The sequence below is a fragment of the Rhinatrema bivittatum genome, chromosome 1, assembly GCF_901001135.1.
Source record: "Rhinatrema bivittatum chromosome 1, aRhiBiv1.1, whole genome shotgun sequence".
Taxonomy (NCBI): Eukaryota; Metazoa; Chordata; class Amphibia; order Gymnophiona; family Rhinatrematidae; genus Rhinatrema; species Rhinatrema bivittatum.
The window spans coordinates 422,193,331-422,214,521 of NC_042615.1; the positions used below are offsets into that span (position 1 = coordinate 422,193,331).

The window sequence follows — 21,191 nt, forward strand, 5'->3', positions numbered from 1 at the left end:
GCTCTCACGGCTTTATTAAGCAACCTTCCTTGCTGCTTTTTTAGTCCCTGCACATAATATATTCATTGTTCTAATCTAGGCTACAGACTTGGCAGGCAAGCAGTGAAAGCTTATCAGACATAACGTGCTGACAGAGAGTTTCTCACTGTCCTACTATAAGTTTATTGCAGGCAATAGACCCTTTATGAAGCGGGGAATTCTGGTACATGAAGTCCTGCTTGGTAGGAGTTTCAGGTTGTCCTCTGTCAGGGTGAAGTCTCCAGTCTCCGCCCACTACAATACCGAAGTAGGAACACCCACAAAGCTAAAACAACTTACGATTGTACATTCGCTTATCATTTTACTCCTCCCCATCACAGGATACTCAACCTATCTGATGCCTTCATTTCAGTGTTATCTCTGCTTCAGGCATTTCTTATGCGTTTCAGACTTCCAAATACGGAGTCTGCTTCAATTTATTCTTACATTTTGCTCAACCAACATTTTCTAATGCCAAGTTTCAACTTTCAATTCTAACCTAAAAATTGGATGTACTTTTGCTGCGTCCTTCATCCTGTCTGCCTACATGCTGTTCCTAAATGGCAATTTTTCTTCTTAGCTTGCACGGCTATTATGCTGTGTAGTTAGTGTTTCTCAGCAAGAAGGAGGGGAAAGGGGGAAAAAAGGGGGGTGGGGGGCTGGGTTTTGCAGCTCTGCTTTCTACAGCTAGAGATTTCTTTACAAGAAATTAGAATATAAGAGAATAAAGAAATACAATTCTATTTCTATATTGTATTATCATCTGTAATAGCAAAATTAGTAAGCCCTAGCTCAAAATTCCTCCCTATCTCTTTATCAACTTGTTGCTATTATATTCACAATCATTCGTAAGTGGCCTCTAAGATCTCAAGCATTTGCTGAGCCTTTTGTATTTTTAATTCCTCAGTGTCATCTAACAATCGCACATTGGGGACTCCTCTTGGTACTCCTAAGGAGTCTAAATATATCCTCTCGTCAAAGGATGTCCCTAAACTTTCCCTTTGCAATCTTTTGCGCTCAATTTTCCCCCTTTTAAATTCCCAGGTGAATGAAATTGCCAATTGTACTACTGCACAAGTGCCAGTCCAATTAATGGGCAGTGTAGGTCTTATTACTTTTCCTCCGCAGTACCACCATAGTTCTGCTCTGGCTACTCGCAAATTCGAGTAGTTTCCAACCTCCAGCAATCCTGTCACATTCCAAGTTGCAGTACAGGTATCCAGTTCTCCCACTTGCTGATCGAACCCTGACCCCCACCGTGAGAGGCAGGCAGTGTTGTTCCCTGGACTTAGGGAAAATACTGGAGGTACCCGCCGCTTCTTATGTGACTTCAGGGCCGGGAATAGGAGAGCCAAAGACTTACAGGTGGCATTGTTCCAAGCTGTTTCATCTTGATATAATGCCAGGATATACTTCAGTCCTTCCGGGTTGTTGTTCCAACCAAAAGAAAATGGCACTATCTGTGCTGTAGGTTTCCCAGAAGCACAAGCATAACAGTTGCTCTTGTTCAGGTTTTCACAGTGTATTTTATCCATTCCACCCAAGCATTTACCTTCCCCTATCCTATTTCTACTTCAGTGGTCTGGCTTAGGTCTTTTATGGTTACTACTCTCACTACCTTGGGGTCATTTAATGAAGGTTTGAATGGTTGAATTTCGGGCATTACTGTGGAACTAGTATTAAGGTCTGGGGTTTCTTCAATCAATATCTGGAAGCAGCAGGCTAATGGGTCCTTCCCATTTACTGATATACCCATCTCAAACTTCTTAGTGTGTAATTCCCCTCTTTTTGTCTTTGCCCTGGTAACTGTCAAATTTGATTACATTTCTTGTCAAAACATTGTGGATGATTGTGACTTTAACTATGGAAATGAACTGTCTCAATTCTCTGTCTGTGTCCAGAGTAATGTACCCATCCCTCTGCTCTGTCATTCAACCCCCCTTGCTCCCAGGTGGGGCAATATGTATTTTAGCACATATACTTGTCACTCCCTGTATATGACCGCTGATACTGAACATTTCCACAGTCTATCAATTGGCACACATCGAAAACAGCTTTTTGGGACTGGTCTTTTGCATTCAAATTTATTGTGAACTTTATAGGGCCCCCATACTCATCTGTCTAATACTGGGAGTCATCTTGGCCAGGGACCCTTGTGTAACCACTTCTAACCCCAGATTCTACCCCTGGCCATCCGACTACTATTATCATCCCTATCATAATACTTTTAAGGGGATACTCTATTCCTTCCATTCTCAATGTCGACCTCATTCTCTCTTGGGTTAAGGCATACGTAACTATCCTCTCTATATACTTCCCCATGTTCTTTTCTTTTCCCACACAATCTTTCTCTATAAACCCAGCAAAAGAGTAGCTTGCTTGTTGCGGTGGTTACTACCCCAAATCAAATAAAACTGATACTTCACTTTCAATGCATATCCAGCATAGCTCTCTGCTTCAACGGCAGGGGGGGAAGAGGAAAAGAGGATTTATATTCAGGCAACAACCAACAAGGACTGAATTACATAGTCTGGGTAAACAAATAAGCAGTAAACAAATAAGCATGGGTGTAGCTTGCTTGTTACGGCGGTTACTACCCCGAATCAATTAAGCCTGATACTTCTCTTGGAATACATATCCAACGCAGCTCACTTTTCAGCAGCAGGGGGAATAAAGAAAAGAGGATTTATATTCAGACAACAACCAACAAGGACTGAATTGCACAGGCTGGGTAAACAAATAAGCGTGGGAGTAGCTTGCTTATTGCAGCAGTTACTACCCCTAACCAATTAAGCTAGATACTTCCTTAGATGCAGCTCCAGCACTGCTCTCTACATCAATGGCGGGGGTGAAAGGTAACTAGAACCAAAAAGTTACTAATAAGGGCCAAGAGTAAAAGATAAGTATGAGAAAAAAAAAGTGTGAAAGCTTGCTGGACAGACTGGATGGGCCATTTTGTCTTCTTCTGCCGTCATTTCTATGTTTCTATGTCCCCTTCAGATGACGTCGCACATCCAGGTTATTTAAACCCCCTGGCCCAGACAGTCAGCGACTTGGCAGTTCATTTTGCTGAATCCACCTACTCTCTCTTCGACTTGTTCCGGTTCCTGCTTCCGTGGCGTGAGACTACCGGGTACCACCTTCTCGGGGGCCCTTTCTCGTCTCTCGGCTATCCGCTCCTCGGAGGGCCAGTCAACCGGACTTCATCCTGCTTGCCTCACTTCCGGAAGCTCTCTACGAAACTACTTTTGTCTTCAGCTACTGTGAGTAACCACGCTGTGGACCACTACTGTGATATCCTTTGGAAGCCTCTCCGGTGTACCCCGCTCTGCGACCATTGCCGTGACCTCCCACCGAGGAACCCTCTTTGGGCCTACCCCGCTCTGCAGACCTTGCTGTGATATCATAGAAGAACATAAGAACATAAGAAATTGCCATGCTTGGTCAGACCAAGGGTCCATCAAGCCCAGCATTCTGTTTCCAACAGAGGCCAAACCAGGCCACAAGAACAGGAAAATTAGTTCTTACCTGTTAATTTTCGTTCCTGTAGTACCACGGATCAGTCCAGACCATGGGTTGAGCCTCCTGTCTCATTTTGATGAAGAATGTTTTGCCATTCCAGGTCCTTTACCTCATCGGTTTTCAGTAGTCTCCTGATCTTTTCCACTAACTCTCTTCTGTATTTTTCTGCCAATTCCAAGAGTTGTGCCTCTGGTACTGAAAGATTAAGGAGCCCATACTACAGCAAGTAGGGTCTAGGGAAGACCCATGTTGACCTACTCCCATTCATTTCTCAAAGGACCTTCAGATGTAGCATTATGAATTTGTCTTTGAAGCACCGCTGTGTTGCCTATTTAGAAAATTATAGTAACTCTGAATAAATTTAGGACTCAGATTGAAGAAAGAACATTCCACCTGAACAGGGATTTGAACCCTGGACCCTCAGATTAAAAGTCTGATGCTCTACCGACTGAGCTACTCAGGCATGGAAAGTTGGAAAGGTTTTCCTCACTTGACTAACTTCTGAAGGCTCCCTCACTATGTTTCCCACTTCTTTCTTAATTCATCTATTACATTTAGAAAAGTTTCAATTTTAATTTCCCTATAGTGATAAAAGTAACATTGGGTTTTCACACTTAGAGCAGCCACTCTTAGTGCAATCGCTAAGAGTTTTATCCATTTATCAGTGGCAGCATCAGCACTCTTCAACATTTCAACACAGTCAAAGAATAAACTCATCGCAAATAACTCAGAAAACATCAGTGTTAACTGTGACATCATGTGCCTCACAAAATTAAACATCCATTCCGTGCCAGTGCTTTCTGGGCAAATGCACCACTGGAAGCTGTGGTAGTCAAAAAAGCAAAAAGCATGTTAGGAATTATTAGGAAAGGGAATGGTGACTAAAACCAGGAAAATATTCAAGCTATCTAGAGAAACATAAAACCTTGCAATCAGTTTACAACCCTATGACCATTCTGAAAGCATCCAAGGGTTCCGTTTAGTGCAGTTTCTCCTTGTCTGATGGTTAGGTTTTGGTGCTCTTGCCCTCATTGCCTGGGTTCCCTTCCCACTGAGGAAAGTTTGGTTTTGCTTAGATAAGAAAGTATTTTTATTTTCTCCTTAGAAAAGCAGCAAAATCATTCTTTCATTTTCTTTCAATCTTCCAGAATATTTCTCTTTATTAAAACCAGGCACAAATTGCCTGTAGCGTCAGAGTTCTGAAAGCATTCTAGAACACTGGACTGCCTCATAATACAGCAGAATCTTTAACTTATTATTTCAACTTTTTTTTATTCATATTAAGCTCCAACGTATACTAACATATGCTAGAATTAAATTTCAATTTCTTTTCCACTTGACTGTTTCAGGCAGCAATTTTGAGAATCACCTCATTTGAGAACAATTTTATTTCCAAAATCATAAGCAAAACAACCAAAACATAAGGTATTGAATACTTGTATGTTTTTAATTACCAACCCTAAAACTCCAACTGAAATCCCGAAACCCAAAGCAGGAAATGGCTAAAAAAAGGAGGAAGCAGTTTATCTGTAATCTTGTAAGGTGCTTAGTAATTGGTAGCATAGTTCAGAGTTGTGCACGATATACATGGGAAATGTCTGTGATAATCCATTGAGAACATTTCAGTTAATCAAGAAATGCTTTTGGCTTCAGGGATGGAAATTTCTCAACTGAAATCTGGACCAGGGGTTTTTGCCAAGTATGCATTTTTTGCATTTTGCTGAAGAATATTTTGCCATTCCAGGTCCTTTACCTCATCGGTTTTCAGTAGTCTCCTGATGTTTTCCACTAACTCTCTTCTGTATTTTTCTGCCAATTCCAAGAGTTGTGCCTCTGGTACTGAAAGATTAAGGAGCCCATACTACAGCAAGTAGGGTCTAGGCGAGACCCATGTTGACCTACTCCCATTCATTTCTCAAAGGACCTTCAGATGTAGCATTATGAATTTGTCAATGAAGCACCGCTGTGTTGCCTATTTAGAAAATTATAGTAACTCTGAATAAATTTAGGACTCAGATTTAAGAAAGAATATTCCACCTGAACAGGGATTTGAACCCTGGACCCTCAGATTAAAAGTCTGATGCTCTACCGACTGAGCTACTCAGGCATGGAAAGTTGGAAAGGTTTTCCTCACTTGACTAACTTCTGAAGGCTCCCTCACTATGTTTCCCGCTTCTTTCCTAATTCATCTATTACATTTAGAAAAGTTTCAATTTTAATTTCCCTATAGTGATAAAAGTAACATTGGGTTTTCACACTTAGAGCAGCCACTCTTAGTGCAATCGCTAAGAGTTTTATCCATTTATCAGTGGCAGCATCAGCACTCTTCAACATTTCAACACAGTCAAAGAATAAACTCATCGCAAATAACTCAGAAAACATCAGTGTTAACTGTGACATCATGTGCCTCACAAAATTAAACATCCATTCCGTGCCAGTGCTTTCTGGGCAAATGCACCACTGGAAGCTGTGGTAGTCAAAAAAGCAAAAAGCATGTTAGGAATTATTAGGAAAGGGAATGGTGACTAAAACCAGGAAAATATTCAAGCTATCTAGAGAAACATAAAACCTTGCAATCAGTTTACAACCCTATGACCATTCTGAAAGCATCCAAGGGTTCCCTTTAGTGCAGTTTCTCCTTGTCTGATGGTTAGGTTTTGGTGCTCTTGCCCTCATTGCCTGGGTTCCCTTCCCACAGAGGAAAGTTTGGTTTTGCTTAGATAAGAAAGTATTTTTATTTTCTCCTTAGAAAAGTAGCAAAATCATTCTTTCATTTTCTTTCAATCTTCCAGAATATTTCTCTTTATTAAAACCAGGCACAAATTGCCTGTAGCGTCAGAGTTCTGAAAGCATTCTAGAACACTGGACTGCCTCATACTACAGCAGAATCTTTAACTTATTATTTCAACTTTTTTTTATTCATATTAAGCTCCAACGTATACTAACATATGCTAGAATTAAATTTCAATTTCTTTTCCACTTGACTGTTTCAGGCGGCAATTTTGAGAATCACCTCATTTGAGAACAATTTTATTTCCAAAATCATAAGCAAAACAACCAAAACATAAGGTATTGAATACTTGTATGTTTTTAATTACCAACCCTAAAACTCCAACTGAAATCCCGAAACCCAAAGCAGGAAATGGCTAAAAAAAGGAGGAAGCAGTTTATCTGTAATCTTGTAAGGTGCTAAGTAATTGGTAGCATAGTTCAGAGTTGTGCACGATATACATGGGAAATGTCTGTGATAATCCATTGAGAACATTTCAGATAATCAAGAAATGCTTTTGGCTTCAGGGATGGAAATTTCTCAACTGAAATCTGGACCAGGGGTTTTTGCCAAGTATGCATTGTTTGCATTTTGCTGAAGAATGTTTTGCCATTCCAGGTCCTTTACCTTCAGTAGTCTCCTGATCTTTTCCACTAACTCTCTTCTGTATTTTTCTGCCAATTCCAAGAGTTGTGCCTCTGGTACTGAAAGATTAAGGAGCCCATACTACAGCAAGTAGGGTCTAGGGAAGACCCATGTTGACCTACTCCCATTCATTTCTCAAAGGACCTTCAGATGTAGCATTATGAATTTGTCTTTGAAGCACCGCTGTGTTGCCTATTTAGAAAATTATAGTAACTCTGAATAAATTTAGGACTCAGATTGAAGAAAGAACATTCCACCTGAACAGGGACTTGAACCCTGGACCCTCAGATTAAAAGTCTGATGCTCTACCGACTGAGCTACTCAGGCATGGAAAGTTGGAAAGGTTTTCCTCACTTGACTAACTTCTGAAGGCTCCCTCACTATGTTTCCCGCTTCTTTCTTAATTCATCTATTACATTTAGAAAAGTTTCAATTTTAATTTCCCTATAGTGATAAAAGTAACATTGGATTTTCACACTTAGAGCAGCCACTCTTAGTGCAATCGCTAAGAGTTTTATCCATTTATCAGTGGCAGCATCAGCACTCTTCAACATTTCAACACAGTCAAAGAATAAACTCATCGCAAATAACTCAGAAAACATCAGTGTTAACTGTGACATCATGTGCCTCACAAAATTAAACATCCATTCCGTGCCAGTGCTTTCTGGGCAAATGCACCACTGGAAGCTGTGGTAGTCAAAAAAGCAAAAAGCATGTTAGGAATTATTAGGAAAGGGAATGGTGACTAATACCAGGAAAATATTCAAGCTATCTAGAGAAACATAAAACCTTGCAATCAGTTTACAACCCTATGACCATTCTGAAAGCATCCAAGGGTTCCGTTTAGTGCAGTTTCTCCTTGTCTCGTGGTTAGGTTTTGGTGCTCTTGCCCTCATTGCCTGGGTTCCCTTCCCACTGAGGAAAGTTTGGTTTTGCTTAGATAAGAAAGTATTTTTATTTTCTCCTTAGAAAAGCAGCAAAATCATTCTTTCATTTTCTTTCAATCTTCCAGAATATTTCTCTTTATTAAAACCAGGCACAAATTGCCTGTAGCGTCAGAGTTCTGAAAGCATTCTAGAACACTGGACTGCCTCATAATACAGCAGAATCTTTAACTTATTATTTCAACTTTTTTTTATTCATATTAAGCTCCAACGTATACTAACATATGCTAGAATTAAATTTCAATTTCCTTTCCACTTGACTGTTTCAGGCAGCAATTTTGAGAATCACCTCATTTGAGAACAATTTTATTTCCAAAATCATAAGCAAAACAACCAAAACATAAGGTATTGAATACTTGTATGTTTTTAATTACCAACCCTAAAACTCCAACTGAAATCCCGAAACCCAAAGCAGGAAATGGCTAAAAAAAGGAGGAAGCAGTTTATCTGTAATCTTGTAAGGTGCTTAGTAATTGGTAGCATAGTTCAGAGTTGTGCACGATATACATGGGAAATGTCTGTGATAATCCATTGAGAACATTTCAGATAATCAAGAAATGCTTTTGGCTTCAGGGATGGAAATTTCTCAACTGAAATCTGGACCAGGGGTTTTTGCCAAGTATGCATGGTTTGCATTTTGCTGAAGAGTGTTTTGCCATTCCAGGTCCTTTACCTCATCGGTTTTCAGTAGTCTCCTGATCTTTTCCAGTAACTCTCTTCTGTATTTTTCTGCCAATTCCAAGAGTTGTGCCTCTGGTACTGAAAGATTAAGGAGCCCATACTACAGCAAGTAGGGTCTAGGCGAGACCCATGTTGACCTACTCCCATTAATTTCTCAAAGGACCTTCAGATGTAGCATTATGAATTTGTCAAAGAAGCACCGCTGTGTTGCCTATTTAGAAAATTATAGTAACTCTGAATAAATTTAGGACTCAGATTTAAAAAGAATATTCTACCTGAACAGGGATTTGAACCCTGACCCTCAGATTAAAAGTCTGATGCTCTACCGACTGAGCTACTCAGGCATGGAAAGTTGGAAAGGTTTTCCTTACTTGACTAACTTCTGAAGGCTCCCTCACTATGTTTCCCGCTTCTTTCTTAATTCATCTATTACATTTAGAAAAGTTTCAATTTTAATTTCCCTATAGTGATAAAAGTAACATTGGGTTTTCACACTTAGAGCAGCCACTCTTAGTGCAATCGCTAAGAGTTTTATCCATTTATCAGTGGCAGCATCAGCACTCTTCAACATTTCAACACAGTCAAAGAATAAACTCATCGCAAATAACTCAGAAAACATCAGTGTTAACTGTGACATCATGTGCCTCACAAAATTAAACATCCATTCCGTGCCAGTGCTTTCTGGGCAAATGCACCACTGGAAGCTGTGGTAGTCAAAAAAGCAAAAAGCATGTTAGGAATTATTAGGAAAGGGAATGGTGACTAAAACCAGGAAAATATTCAAGCTATCTAGAGAAACATAAAACCTTGCAATCAGTTTACAACCCTATGACCATTCTGAAAGCATCCAAGGGTTCCCTTTAGTGCAGTTTCTCCTTGTCTGATGGTTAGGTTTTGGTGCTCTTGCCCTCATTGCCTGGGTTCCCTTCCCACTGAGGAAAGTTTGGTTTTGCTTAGATAAGAAAGTATTTTTATTTTCTCCTTAGAAAAGCAGCAAAATCATTCTTTCATTTTCTTTCAATCTTCCAGAATATTTCTCTTTATTAAAACCAGGCACAAATTGCCTGTAGCGTCAGAGTTCTGAAAGCATTCTAGAACACTGGACTGCCTCATAATACAGCAGAATCTTTAACTTATTATTTCAACTTTTTTTTATTCATATTAAGCTCCAACGTATACTAACATATGCTAGAATTAAATTTCAATTTCCTTTCCACTTGACTGTTTCAGGCAGCAATTTTGAGAATCACCTCATTTGAGAACAATTTTATTTCCAAAATCATAAGCAAAACAACCAAAACATAAGGTATTGAATACTTGTATGTTTTTAATTACCAACCCTAAAACTCCAACTGAAATCCCGAAACCCAAAGCAGGAAATGGCAAAAAAAAGGAGGAAGCAGTTTATCTGTAATCTTGTAAGGTGCTTAGTAATTGGTAGCATAGTTCAGAGTTGTGCACGATATACATGGGAAATGTCTGTGATAATCCATTGAGAACATTTCAGATAATCAAGAAATGCTTTTGGCTTCAGGGATGGAAATTTCTCAACTGAAATCTGGACCAGGGGTTTTTGCCAAGTATGCATTGTTTGCATTTTGCTGAAGAGTGTTTTGCCATTCCAGGTCCTTTACCTCATCGGTTTTCAGTAGTCTCCTGATCTTTTCCACTAACTCTCTTCTGTATTTTTCTGCCAATTCCAAGAGTTGTGCCTCTGGTACTGAAAGATTAAGGGGCCCATACTACAGCAAGTAGGGTCTAGGGAAGACCCATGTTGACCTACTCCCATTCATTTCTCAAAGGACCTTCAGATGTAGCATTATGAATTTGTCTTTGAAGCACCGCTGTGTTGCCTATTTAGAAAATTATAGTAACTCTGAATAAATTTAGGACTCAGATTTAAGAAAGAATATTCCTACCTGAACAGGGATTTGAACCCTGGACCCTCAGATTAAAAGTCTGATGCTCTACCGACTGAGCTACTCAGGCATGGAAAGTTGGAAAGGTTTTCCTCACTTGACTAACTTCTGAAGGCTCCCTCACTATGTTTCCCGCTTCTTTCTTAATTCATCTATTACATTTAGAAAAGTTTCAATTTTAATTTCCCTATAGTGATAAAAGTAACATTGGGTTTTCACACTTAGAGCAGCCACTCTTAGTGCAATCGCTAAGAGTTTTATCCATTTATCAGTGGCAGCATCAGCACTCTTCAACATTTCAACACAGTCAAAGAAGAAACTCATCGCAAATAACTCAGAAAACATCAGTGTTAACTGTGACATCATGTGCCTCACAAAATTAAACATCCATTCCGTGCCAGTGCTTTCTGGGCAAATGCACCACTGGAAGCTGTGGTAGTCAAAAAAGCAAAAAGCATGTTAGGAATTATTAGGAAAGGGAATGGTGACTAAAACCAGGAAAGTATTCAAGCTATCTAGAGAAACATAAAACCTTGCAATCAGTTTACAACCCTATGACCATTCCTGAAAGCATCCAAGGGTTCCCTTTAGTGCAGTTTCTCCTTGTCTGATGGTTAGGTTTTGGTGCTCTTGCCCTCATTGCCTGGGTTCCCTTCCCACAGAGGAAAGTTTGGTTTTGCTTAGATAAGAAAGTATTTTTATTTTCTCCTTAGAAAAGCAGCAAAATCATTCTTTCATTTTCTTTCAATCTTCCAGAATATTTCTCTTTATTAAAACCAGGCACAAATTGCCTGTAGCGTCAGAGTTCTGAAAGCATTCTAGAACACTGGACTGCCTCATAATACAGCAGAATCTTTAACTTATTATTTCAACTTTTTTTTATTCATATTAAGCTCCAACGTATACTAACATATGCTAGAATTAAATTTCAATTTCCTTTCCACTTGACTGTTTCAGGCAGCAATTTTGAGAATCACCTCATTTGAGAACAATTTTATTTCCAAAATCATAAGCAAAACAACCAAAACATAAGGTATTGAATACTTGTATGTTTTTAATTACCAACCCTAAAACTCCAACTGAAATCCCGAAACCCAAAGCAGGAAATGGCTAAAAAAAAGGAGGAAGCAGTTTATCTGTAATCTTGTAAGGTGCTTAGTAATTGGTAGCATAGTTCAGAGTTGTGCACGATATACATGGGAAATGTCTGTGATAATCCATTGAGAACATTTCAGATAATCAAGAAATGCTTTTGGCTTCAGGGATGGAAATTTCTCAACTGAAATCTGGACCAGGGGTTTTTGCCAAGTATGCATTGTTTGCATTTTGCTGAAGAATGTTTTGCCATTCCAGGTCCTTTACCTCATCGGTTTTCAGTAGTCTCCTGATCTTTTCCACTAACTCTCTTCTGTATTTTTCTGCCAATTCCAAGAGTTGTGCCTCTGGTACTGAAAGATTAAGGGGCCCATACTACAGCAAGTAGGGTCTAGGGAAGACCCATGTTGACCTACTCCCATTCATTTCTCAAAGGACCTTCAGATGTAGCATTATGAATTTGTCTTTGAAGCACCGCTGTGTTGCCTATTTAGAAAATTATAGTAACTCTGAATAAATTTAGGACTCAGATTGAAGAAAGAACATTCCACCTGAACAGGGATTTGAACCCTGGACCCTCAGATTAAAAGTCTGATGCTCTACCGACTGAGCTACTCAGGCATGGAAAGTTGGAAAGGTTTTCCTCACTTGACTAACTTCTGAAGGCTCCCTCACTATGTTTCCCGCTTCTTTCTTAATTCATCTATTACATTTAGAAAAGTTTCAATTTTAATTTCCCTATAGTGATAAAAGTAACATTGGGTTTTCACACTTAGAGCAGCCACTCTTAGTGCAATCGCTAAGAGTTTTATCCATTTATCAGTGGCAGCATCAGCACTCTTCAACATTTCAACACAGTCAAAGAAGAAACTCATCGCAAATAACTCAGAAAACATCAGTGTTAACTGTGACATCATGTGCCTCACAAAATTAAACATCCATTCGGTGCCAGTGCTTTCTGGGCAAATGCACCACTGGAAGCTGTGGTAGTCAAAAAAGCAAAAAGCATGTTAGGAATTATTAGGAAAGGGAATGGTGACTAAAACCAGGAAAGTATTCAAGCTATCTAGAGAAACATAAAACCTTGCAATCAGTTTACAACCCTATGACCATTCCGAAAGCATCCAAGGGTTCCGTTTAGTGCAGTTTCTCCTTGTCTGATGGTTAGGTTTTGGTGCTCTTGCCCTCATTGCCTGGGTTCCCTTCCCACTGAGGAAAGTTTGGTTTTGCTTAGATAAGAAAGTATTTTTATTTTCTCCTTAGAAAAGCAGCAAAATCATTCTTTCATTTTCTTTCAATCTTCCAGAATATTTCTCTTTATTAAAACCAGGCACAAATTGCCTGTAGCGTCAGAGTTCTGAAAGCATTCTAGAACACTGGACTGCCTCATAATACAGCAGAATCTTTAACTTATTATTTCAACTTTTTTTTATTCATATTAAGCTCCAACGTATACTAACATATGCTAGAATTAAATTTCAATTTCCTTTCCACTTGACTGTTTCAGGCAGCAATTTTGAGAATCACCTCATTTGAGAACAATTTTATTTCCAAAATCATAAGCAAAACAACCAAAACATAAGGTATTGAATACTTGTATGTTTTTAATTACCAACCCTAAAACTCCAACTGAAATCCCGAAACCCAAAGCAGGAAATGGCTAAAAAAAGGAGGAAGCAGTTTATCTGTAATCTTGTAAGGTGCTTAGTAATTGGTAGCATAGTTCAGAGTTGTGCACGATATACATGGGAAATGTCTGTGATAATCCATTGAGAACATTTCAGATAATCAAGAAATGCTTTTGGCTTCAGGGATGGAAATTTCTCAACTGAAATCTGGACCAGGGGTTTTTGCCAAGTATGCATGGTTTGCATTTTGCTGAAGAGTGTTTTGCCATTCCAGGTCCTTTACCTCATCGGTTTTCAGTAGTCTCCTGATCTTTTCCAGTAACTCTCTTCTGTATTTTTCTGCCAATTCCAAGAGTTGTGCCTCTGGTACTGAAAGATTAAGGAGCCCATACTACAGCAAGTAGGGTCTAGGCGAGACCCATGTTGACCTACTCCCATTAATTTCTCAAAGGACCTTCAGATGTAGCATTATGAATTTGTCAATGAAGCACCGCTGTGTTGCCTATTTAGAAAATTATAGTAACTCTGAATAAATTTTGGACTCAGATTTAAGAAAGAATATTCTACCTGAACAGGGATTTGAACCCTGGACCCTCAGATTAAAAGTCTGATGCTCTACCGACTGAGCTACTCAGGCATGGAAAGTTGGAAAGGTTTTCCTCACTTGACTAACTTCTGAAGGCTCCCTCACTACGTTTCCCCGCTTCTTTCTTAATTCATCTATTACATTTAGAAAAGTTTCAATTTTAATTTCCCTATAGTGATAAAAGTAACATTGGGTTTTCACACTTAGAGCAGCCACTCTTAGTGCAATCGCTAAGAGTTTTATCCATTTATCAGTGGCAGCATCAGCACTCTTCAACATTTCAACACAGTCAAAGAAGAAACTCATCGCAAATAACTCAGAAAACATCAGTGTTAACTGTGACATCATGTGCCTCACAAAATTAAACATCCATTCGGTGCCAGTGCTTTCTGGGCAAATGCACCACTGGAAGCTGTGGTAGTCAAAAAAGCAAAAAGCATGTTAGGAATTATTAGGAAAGGGAATGGTGACTAAAACCAGGAAAGTATTCAAGCTATCTAGAGAAACATAAAACCTTGCAATCAGTTTACAACCCTATGACCATTCCGAAAGCATCCAAGGGTTCCCTTTAGTGCAGTTTCTCCTTGTCTGATGGTTAGGTTTTGGTGCTCTTGCCCTCATTGCCTGGGTTCCCTTCCCACAGAGGAAAGTTTGGTTTTGCTTAGATAAGAAAGTATTTTTATTTTCTATTTAGAAAAGCAGCAAAATCATTCTTTCATTTTCTTTCAATCTTCCAGAATATTTCTCTTTATTAAAACCAGGCACAAATTGCCTGTAGCGTCAGAGTTCTGAAAGCATTCTAGAACACTGGACTGCCTCATAATACAGCAGAATCTTTAACTTATTATTTCAACTTTTTTTTATTCATATTAAGCTCCAACGTATACTAACATATGCTAGAATTAAATTTCAATTTCCTTTCCACTTGACTGTTTCAGGCAGCAATTTTGAGAATCACCTCATTTGAGAACAATTTTATTTCCAAAATCATAAGCAAAACAACCAAAACATAAGGTATTGAATACTTGTATGTTTTTAATTACCAACCCTAAAACTCCAACTGAAATCCCGAAACCCAAAGCAGGAAATGGCAAAAAAAAGGAGGAAGCAGTTTATCTGTAATCTTGTAAGGTGCTTAGTAATTGGTAGCATAGTTCAGAGTTGTGCACGATATACATGGGAAATGTCTGTGATAATCCATTGAGAACATTTCAGATAATCAAGAAATGCTTTTGGCTTCAGGGATGGAAATTTCTCAACTGAAATCTGGACCAGGGGTTTTTGCCAAGTATGCATGGTTTGCATTTTGCTGAAGAGTGTTTTGCCATTCCAGGTCCTTTACCTCATCGGTTTTCAGTAGTCTCCTGATCTTTTCCACTAACTCTCTTCTGTATTTTTCTGCCAATTCCAAGAGTTGTGCCTCTGGTACTGAAAGATTAAGGAGCCCATACTACAGCAAGTAGGGTCTAGGCAAGACCCATGTTGACCTACTCCCATTCATTTCTCAAAGGACCTTCAGATGTAGCATTATGAATTTGTCCTTGAAGCACCGCTGTGTTGCCTATTTAGAAAATTATAGTAACTCTGAATAAATTTAGGACTCAGATTTAAGAAAGAATATTCTACCTGAACAGGGATTTGAACCCTGGACCCTCAGATTAAAAGTCTGATGCTCTACCGACTGAGCTACTCAGGCATGGAAAGTTGGAAAGGTTTTCCTCACTTGACTAACTTCTGAAGGCTCCCTCACTACGTTTCCCCGCTTCTTTCTTAATTCATCTATTACATTTAGAAAAGTTTCAATTTTAATTTCCCTATAGTGATAAAAGTAACATTGGGTTTTCACACTTAGAGCAGCCACTCTTAGTGCAATCGCTAAGAGTTTTATCCATTTATCAGTGGCAGCATCAGCACTCTTCAACATTTCAACACAGTCAAAGAAGAAACTCATCGCAAATAACTCAGAAAACATCAGTGTTAACTGTGACATCATGTGCCTCACAAAATTAAACATCCATTCGGTGCCAGTGCTTTCTGGGCAAATGCACCACTGGAAGCTGTGGTAGTCAAAAAAGCAAAAAGCATGTTAGGAATTATTAGGAAAGGGAATGGTGACTAAAACCAGGAAAGTATTCAAGCTATCTAGAGAAACATAAAACCTTGCAATCAGTTTACAACCCTATGACCATTCCGAAAGCATCCAAGGGTTCCCTTTAGTGCAGTTTCTCCTTGTCTGATGGTTAGGTTTTGGTGCTCTTGCCCTCATTGCCTGGGTTCCCTTCCCACAGAGGAAAGTTTGGTTTTGCTTAGATAAGAAAGTATTTTTATTTTCTATTTAGAAAAGCAGCAAAATCATTCTTTCATTTTCTTTCAATCTTCCAGAATATTTCTCTTTATTAAAACCAGGCACAAATTGCCTGTAGCGTCAGAGTTCTGAAAGCATTCTAGAACACTGGACTGCCTCATAATACAGCAGAATCTTTAACTTATTATTTCAACTTTTTTTTATTCATATTAAGCTCCAACGTATACTAACATATGCTAGAATTAAATTTCAATTTCCTTTCCACTTGACTGTTTCAGGCAGCAATTTTGAGAATCACCTCATTTGAGAACAATTTTATTTCCAAAATCATAAGCAAAACAACCAAAACATAAGGTATTGAATACTTGTATGTTTTTAATTACCAACCCTAAAACTCCAACTGAAATCCCGAAACCCAAAGCAGGAAATGGCAAAAAAAAGGAGGAAGCAGTTTATCTGTAATCTTGTAAGGTGCTTAGTAATTGGTAGCATAGTTCAGAGTTGTGCACGATATACATGGGAAATGTCTGTGATAATCCATTGAGAACATTTCAGATAATCAAGAAATGCTTTTGGCTTCAGGGATGGAAATTTCTCAACTGAAATCTGGACCAGGGGTTTTTGCCAAGTATGCATGGTTTGCATTTTGCTGAAGAGTGTTTTGCCATTCCAGGTCCTTTACCTCATCGGTTTTCAGTAGTCTCCTGATCTTTTCCACTAACTCTCTTCTGTATTTTTCTGCCAATTCCAAGAGTTGTGCCTCTGGTACTGAAAGATTAAGGAGCCCATACTACAGCAAGTAGGGTCTAGGCAAGACCCATGTTGACCTACTCCCATTCATTTCTCAAAGGACCTTCAGATGTAGCATTATGAATTTGTCCTTGAAGCACCGCTGTGTTGCCTATTTAGAAAATTATAGTAACTCTGAATAAATTTAGGACTCAGATTGAAGAAAGAACGTTCCACCTGAACAGGGATTTGAACCCTGGACCCTCAGATTAAAAGTCTGATGCTCTACCGACTGAGCTACTCAGGCATGGAAAGTTGGAAAGGTTTTCCTCACTTGACTAACTTCTGAAGGCTCCCTCACTACGTTTCCCCGCTTCTTTCTTAATTCATCTATTACATTTAGAAAAGTTTCAATTTTAATTTCCCTATAGTGATAAAAGTAACATTGGGTTTTCACACTTAGAGCAGCCACTCTTAGTGCAATCGCTAAGAGTTTTATCCATTTATCAGTGGCAGCATCAGCACTCTTCAACATTTCAACACAGTCAAAGAATAAACTCATCGCAAATAACTCAGAAAACATCAGTGTTAACTGTGACATCATGTGCCTCACAAAATTAAACATCCATTCGGTGCCAGTGCTTTCTGGGCAAATGCACCACTGGAAGCTGTGGTAGTCAAAAAAGCAAAAAGCATGTTAGGAATTATTAGGAAAGGGAATGGTGACTAAAACCAGGAAAATATTCAAGCTATCTAGAGAAACATAAAACCTTGCAATCAGTTTACAACCCTATGACCATTCCGAAAGCATCCAAGGGTTCCGTTTAGTGCAGTTTCTCCTTGTCTGATGGTTAGGTTTTGGTGCTCTTGCCCTCATTGCCTGGGTTCCCTTCCCACTGAGGAAAGTTTGGTTTTGCTTAGATAAGAAAGTATTTTTATTTTCTCCTTAGAAAAGCAGCAAAATCATTCTTTCATTTTCTTTCAATCTTCCAGAATATTTCTCTTTATTAAAACCAGGCACAAATTGCCTGTAGCGTCAGAGTTCTGAAAGCATTCTAGAACACTGGACTGCCTCATAATACAGCAGAATCTTTAACTTATTATTTCAACTTTTTTTTATTCATATTAAGCTCCAACGTATACTAACATATGCTAGAATTAAATTTCAATTTCCTTTCCACTTGACTGTTTCAGGCAGCAATTTTGAGAATCACCTCATTTGAGAACAATTTTATTTCCAAAATCATAAGCAAAACAACCAAAACATAAGGTATTGAATACTTGTATGTTTTTAATTACCAACCCTAAAACTCCAACTGAAATCCCGAAACCCAAAGCAGGAAATGGCAAAAAAAAGGAGGAAGCAGTTTATCTGTAATCTTGTAAGGTGCTTAGTAATTGGTAGCATAGTTCAGAGTTGTGCACGATATACATGGGAAATGTCTGTGATAATCCATTGAGAACATTTCAGATAATCAAGAAATGCTTTTGGCTTCAGGGATGGAAATTTCTCAACTGAAATCTGGACCAGGGGTTTTTGCCAAGTATGCATGGTTTGCATTTTGCTGAAGAGTGTTTTGCCATTCCAGGTCCTTTACCTCATCGGTTTTCAGTAGTCTCCTGATCTTTTCCACTAACTCTCTTCTGTATTTTTCTGCCAATTCCAAGAGTTGTGCCTCTGGTACTGAAAGATTAAGGAGCCCATACTACAGCAAGTAGGGTCTAGGCGAGACCCATGTTGACCTACTCCCATTCATTTCTCAAAGGACCTTCAGATGTAGCATTATGAATTTGTCAATGAAGCACCGCTGTGTTGCCTATTTAGAAAATTATAGTAACTCTGAATAAATTTAGGACTCAGATTTAAGAAAGAATATTCTACCTGAACAGGGATTTGAACCCTGGACCCTCAGATTAAAAGTCTGATGCTCTACCGACTGAGCTACTCAGGCATGGAAAGTTGGAAAGGTTTTCCTCACTTGACTAACTTCTGAAGGCTCCCTCACTACGTTTCCCCGCTTCTTTCTTAATTCATCTATTACATTTAGAAAAGTTTCAATTTTAATTTCCCTATAGTGATAAAAGTAACATTGGGTTTTCACACTTAGAGCAGCCACTCTTAGTGCAATCGCTAAGAGTTTTATCCATTTATCAGTGGCAGCATCAGCACTCTTCAACATTTCAACACAGTCAAAGAAGAAACTCATCGCAAATAACTCAGAAAACATCAGTGTTAACTGTGACATCATGTGCCTCACAAAATTAAACATCCATTCCGTGCCAGTGCTTTCTGGGCAAATGCACCACTGGAAGCTGTGGTAGTCAAAAAAGCAAAAAGCATGTTAGGAATTATTAGGAAAGGGAATGGTGACTAAAACCAGGAAAGTATTCAAGCTATCTAGAGAAACATAAAACCTTGCAATCAGTTTACAACCCTATGACCATTCTGAAAGCATCCAAGGGTTCCCTTTAGTGCAGTTTCTCCTTGTCTGATGGTTAGGTTTTGGTGCTCTTGCCCTCATTGCCTGGGTTCCCTTCCCACAGAGGAAAGTTTGGTTTTGCTTAGATAAGAAAGTATTTTTATTTTCTCCTTAGAAAAGCAGCAAAATCATTCTTTCATTTTCTTTCAATCTTCCAGAATATTTCTCTTTATTAAAACCAGGCACAAATTGCCTGTAGCGTCAGAGTTCTGAAAGCATTCTAGAACACTGGACTGCCTCATAATACAGCAGAATCTTTAACTTATTATTTCAACTTTTTTTTATTCATATTAAGCTCCAACGTATACTAACATATGCTAGAATTAAATTTCAATTTCTTTTCCACTTGACTGTTTCAGGCAGCAATTTTGAGAATCACCTCATTTGAGAACAATTTTATTTCCAAAATCATAAGCAAAACAACCAAAACATAAGGTATTGAATACTTGTATGTTTTTAATTACCAACCCTAAAACTCCAACTGAAATCCCGAAACCCAAAGCAGGAAATGGCTAAAAAAAGGAGGAAGCAGTTTATCTGTAATCTTGTAAGGTGCTTAGTAATTGGTAGCATAGTTCAGAGTTGTGCACGATATACATGGGAAATGTCTGTGATAATCCATTGAGAACATTTCAGATAATCAAGAAATGCTTTTGGCTTCAGGGATGGAAATTTCTCAACTGAAATCTGGACCAGGGGTTTTTGCCAAGTATGCATTTTTTGCATTTTGCTGAAGAATATTTTGCCATTCCAGGTCCTTTACCTCATCGGTTTTCAGTAGTCTCCTGATCTTTTCCACTAACTCTCTTCTGTATTTTTCTGCCAATTCCAAGAGTTGTGCCTCTGGTACTGAAAGATTAAGGAGCCCATACTACAGCAAGTAGGGTCTAGGCGAGACCCATGTTGACCTACTCCCATTCATTTCTCAAAGGACCTTCAGATGTAGCATTATGAATTTGTCTTTGAAGCACCGCTGTGTTGCCTATTTAGAAAATTATAGTAACTCTGAATAAATTTAGGACTCAGATTTAAGAAAGAACATTCCACCTGAACAGGGATTTGAACCCTGGACCCTCAGATTAAAAGTCTGATGCTCTACCGACTGAGCTACTCAGGCATGGAAACTTGGAAAGGTTTTCCTCACTTGACTAACTTCTGAAGGCTCCCTCACTATGTTTCCCGCTTCTTTCTTAATTCATCTATTACATTTAGAAAAGTTTCAATTTTAATTTCCCTATAGTGATAAAAGTAACATTGGGTTTTCACACTTAGAGCAGCCACTCTTAGTGCAATCGCTAAGAGTTTTATCCATTTATCAGTGGCAGCATCAGCACTCTTCAACATTTCAACACAGTCAAAGAATAAACTCATCGCAAATAACTCAGAAAACATCAGTGTTAACTGTGACATCATGTGCCTCACAAAATTAAACATTCATTCGATGCCAGTGCTTTCTGGGCAAATGCACCACTGGAAGCTGTGGTAGTCAAAAAAGCAAAAAGCATGTTAGGAATTATTAGGAAAGGAAATGGTGACTAAAACCAGGAAAGTATTCAAGCTATCTAGAGAAACATAAAACCTTGCAATCAGTTTATAACCCTATGACCATTCTGAAAGCATCCAAGGGTTCCCTTTAGTGCAGTTTCTCCTTGTCTGATGGTTAGGTTTTGGTGCTCTTGCCCTCATTGCCTGGGTTCCCTTCCCACAGAGGAAAGTTTGGTTTTGCTTAGATAAGAAAGTATTTTTATTTTCTATTTAGAAAAGCAGCAAAATCATTCTTTCATTTTCTTTCAATCTTCCAGAATATTTCTCTTTATTAAAACCAGGCACAAATTGCCTGTAGCGTCAGAGTTCTGAAAGCATTCTAGA

The 21,191-nt window shown here is 38.7% G+C and overlaps 11 non-coding genes across 11 annotated transcripts; all 11 read right to left on the reverse strand.

The window, feature by feature from the left end:
• Positions 1-3,930: 3,930 nt before the first annotated feature.
• TRNAK-UUU lies at positions 3,931-4,003 on the reverse strand. Its single transcript has one exon. It is a non-coding gene; the product is annotated as a tRNA-Lys (tRNA).
• A 1,571-nt stretch (positions 4,004-5,574) lies between these two features.
• On the reverse strand, positions 5,575-5,647 carry TRNAK-UUU. The gene has a single exon. It is a non-coding gene; the product is annotated as a tRNA-Lys (tRNA).
• Positions 5,648-7,209: 1,562 nt separating this feature from the next.
• Positions 7,210-7,282, reverse strand: TRNAK-UUU. Its single transcript has one exon. It is a non-coding gene; the product is annotated as a tRNA-Lys (tRNA).
• Positions 7,283-8,852: 1,570 nt separating this feature from the next.
• TRNAK-UUU lies at positions 8,853-8,924 on the reverse strand. Its single transcript has one exon. It is a non-coding gene; the product is annotated as a tRNA-Lys (tRNA).
• A 1,572-nt stretch (positions 8,925-10,496) lies between these two features.
• TRNAK-UUU lies at positions 10,497-10,569 on the reverse strand. Its single transcript has one exon. It is a non-coding gene; the product is annotated as a tRNA-Lys (tRNA).
• Positions 10,570-12,142: 1,573 nt separating this feature from the next.
• TRNAK-UUU lies at positions 12,143-12,215 on the reverse strand. Its single transcript has one exon. It is a non-coding gene; the product is annotated as a tRNA-Lys (tRNA).
• A 1,571-nt stretch (positions 12,216-13,786) lies between these two features.
• On the reverse strand, positions 13,787-13,859 carry TRNAK-UUU. The gene has a single exon. It is a non-coding gene; the product is annotated as a tRNA-Lys (tRNA).
• Positions 13,860-15,431: 1,572 nt separating this feature from the next.
• On the reverse strand, positions 15,432-15,504 carry TRNAK-UUU. The gene has a single exon. It is a non-coding gene; the product is annotated as a tRNA-Lys (tRNA).
• A 1,572-nt stretch (positions 15,505-17,076) lies between these two features.
• Positions 17,077-17,149, reverse strand: TRNAK-UUU. Its single transcript has one exon. It is a non-coding gene; the product is annotated as a tRNA-Lys (tRNA).
• Positions 17,150-18,721: 1,572 nt separating this feature from the next.
• Positions 18,722-18,794, reverse strand: TRNAK-UUU. The gene has a single exon. It is a non-coding gene; the product is annotated as a tRNA-Lys (tRNA).
• Positions 18,795-20,366: 1,572 nt separating this feature from the next.
• TRNAK-UUU lies at positions 20,367-20,439 on the reverse strand. Its single transcript has one exon. It is a non-coding gene; the product is annotated as a tRNA-Lys (tRNA).
• Between the last annotated feature and the right edge of the window lie 752 nt (positions 20,440-21,191).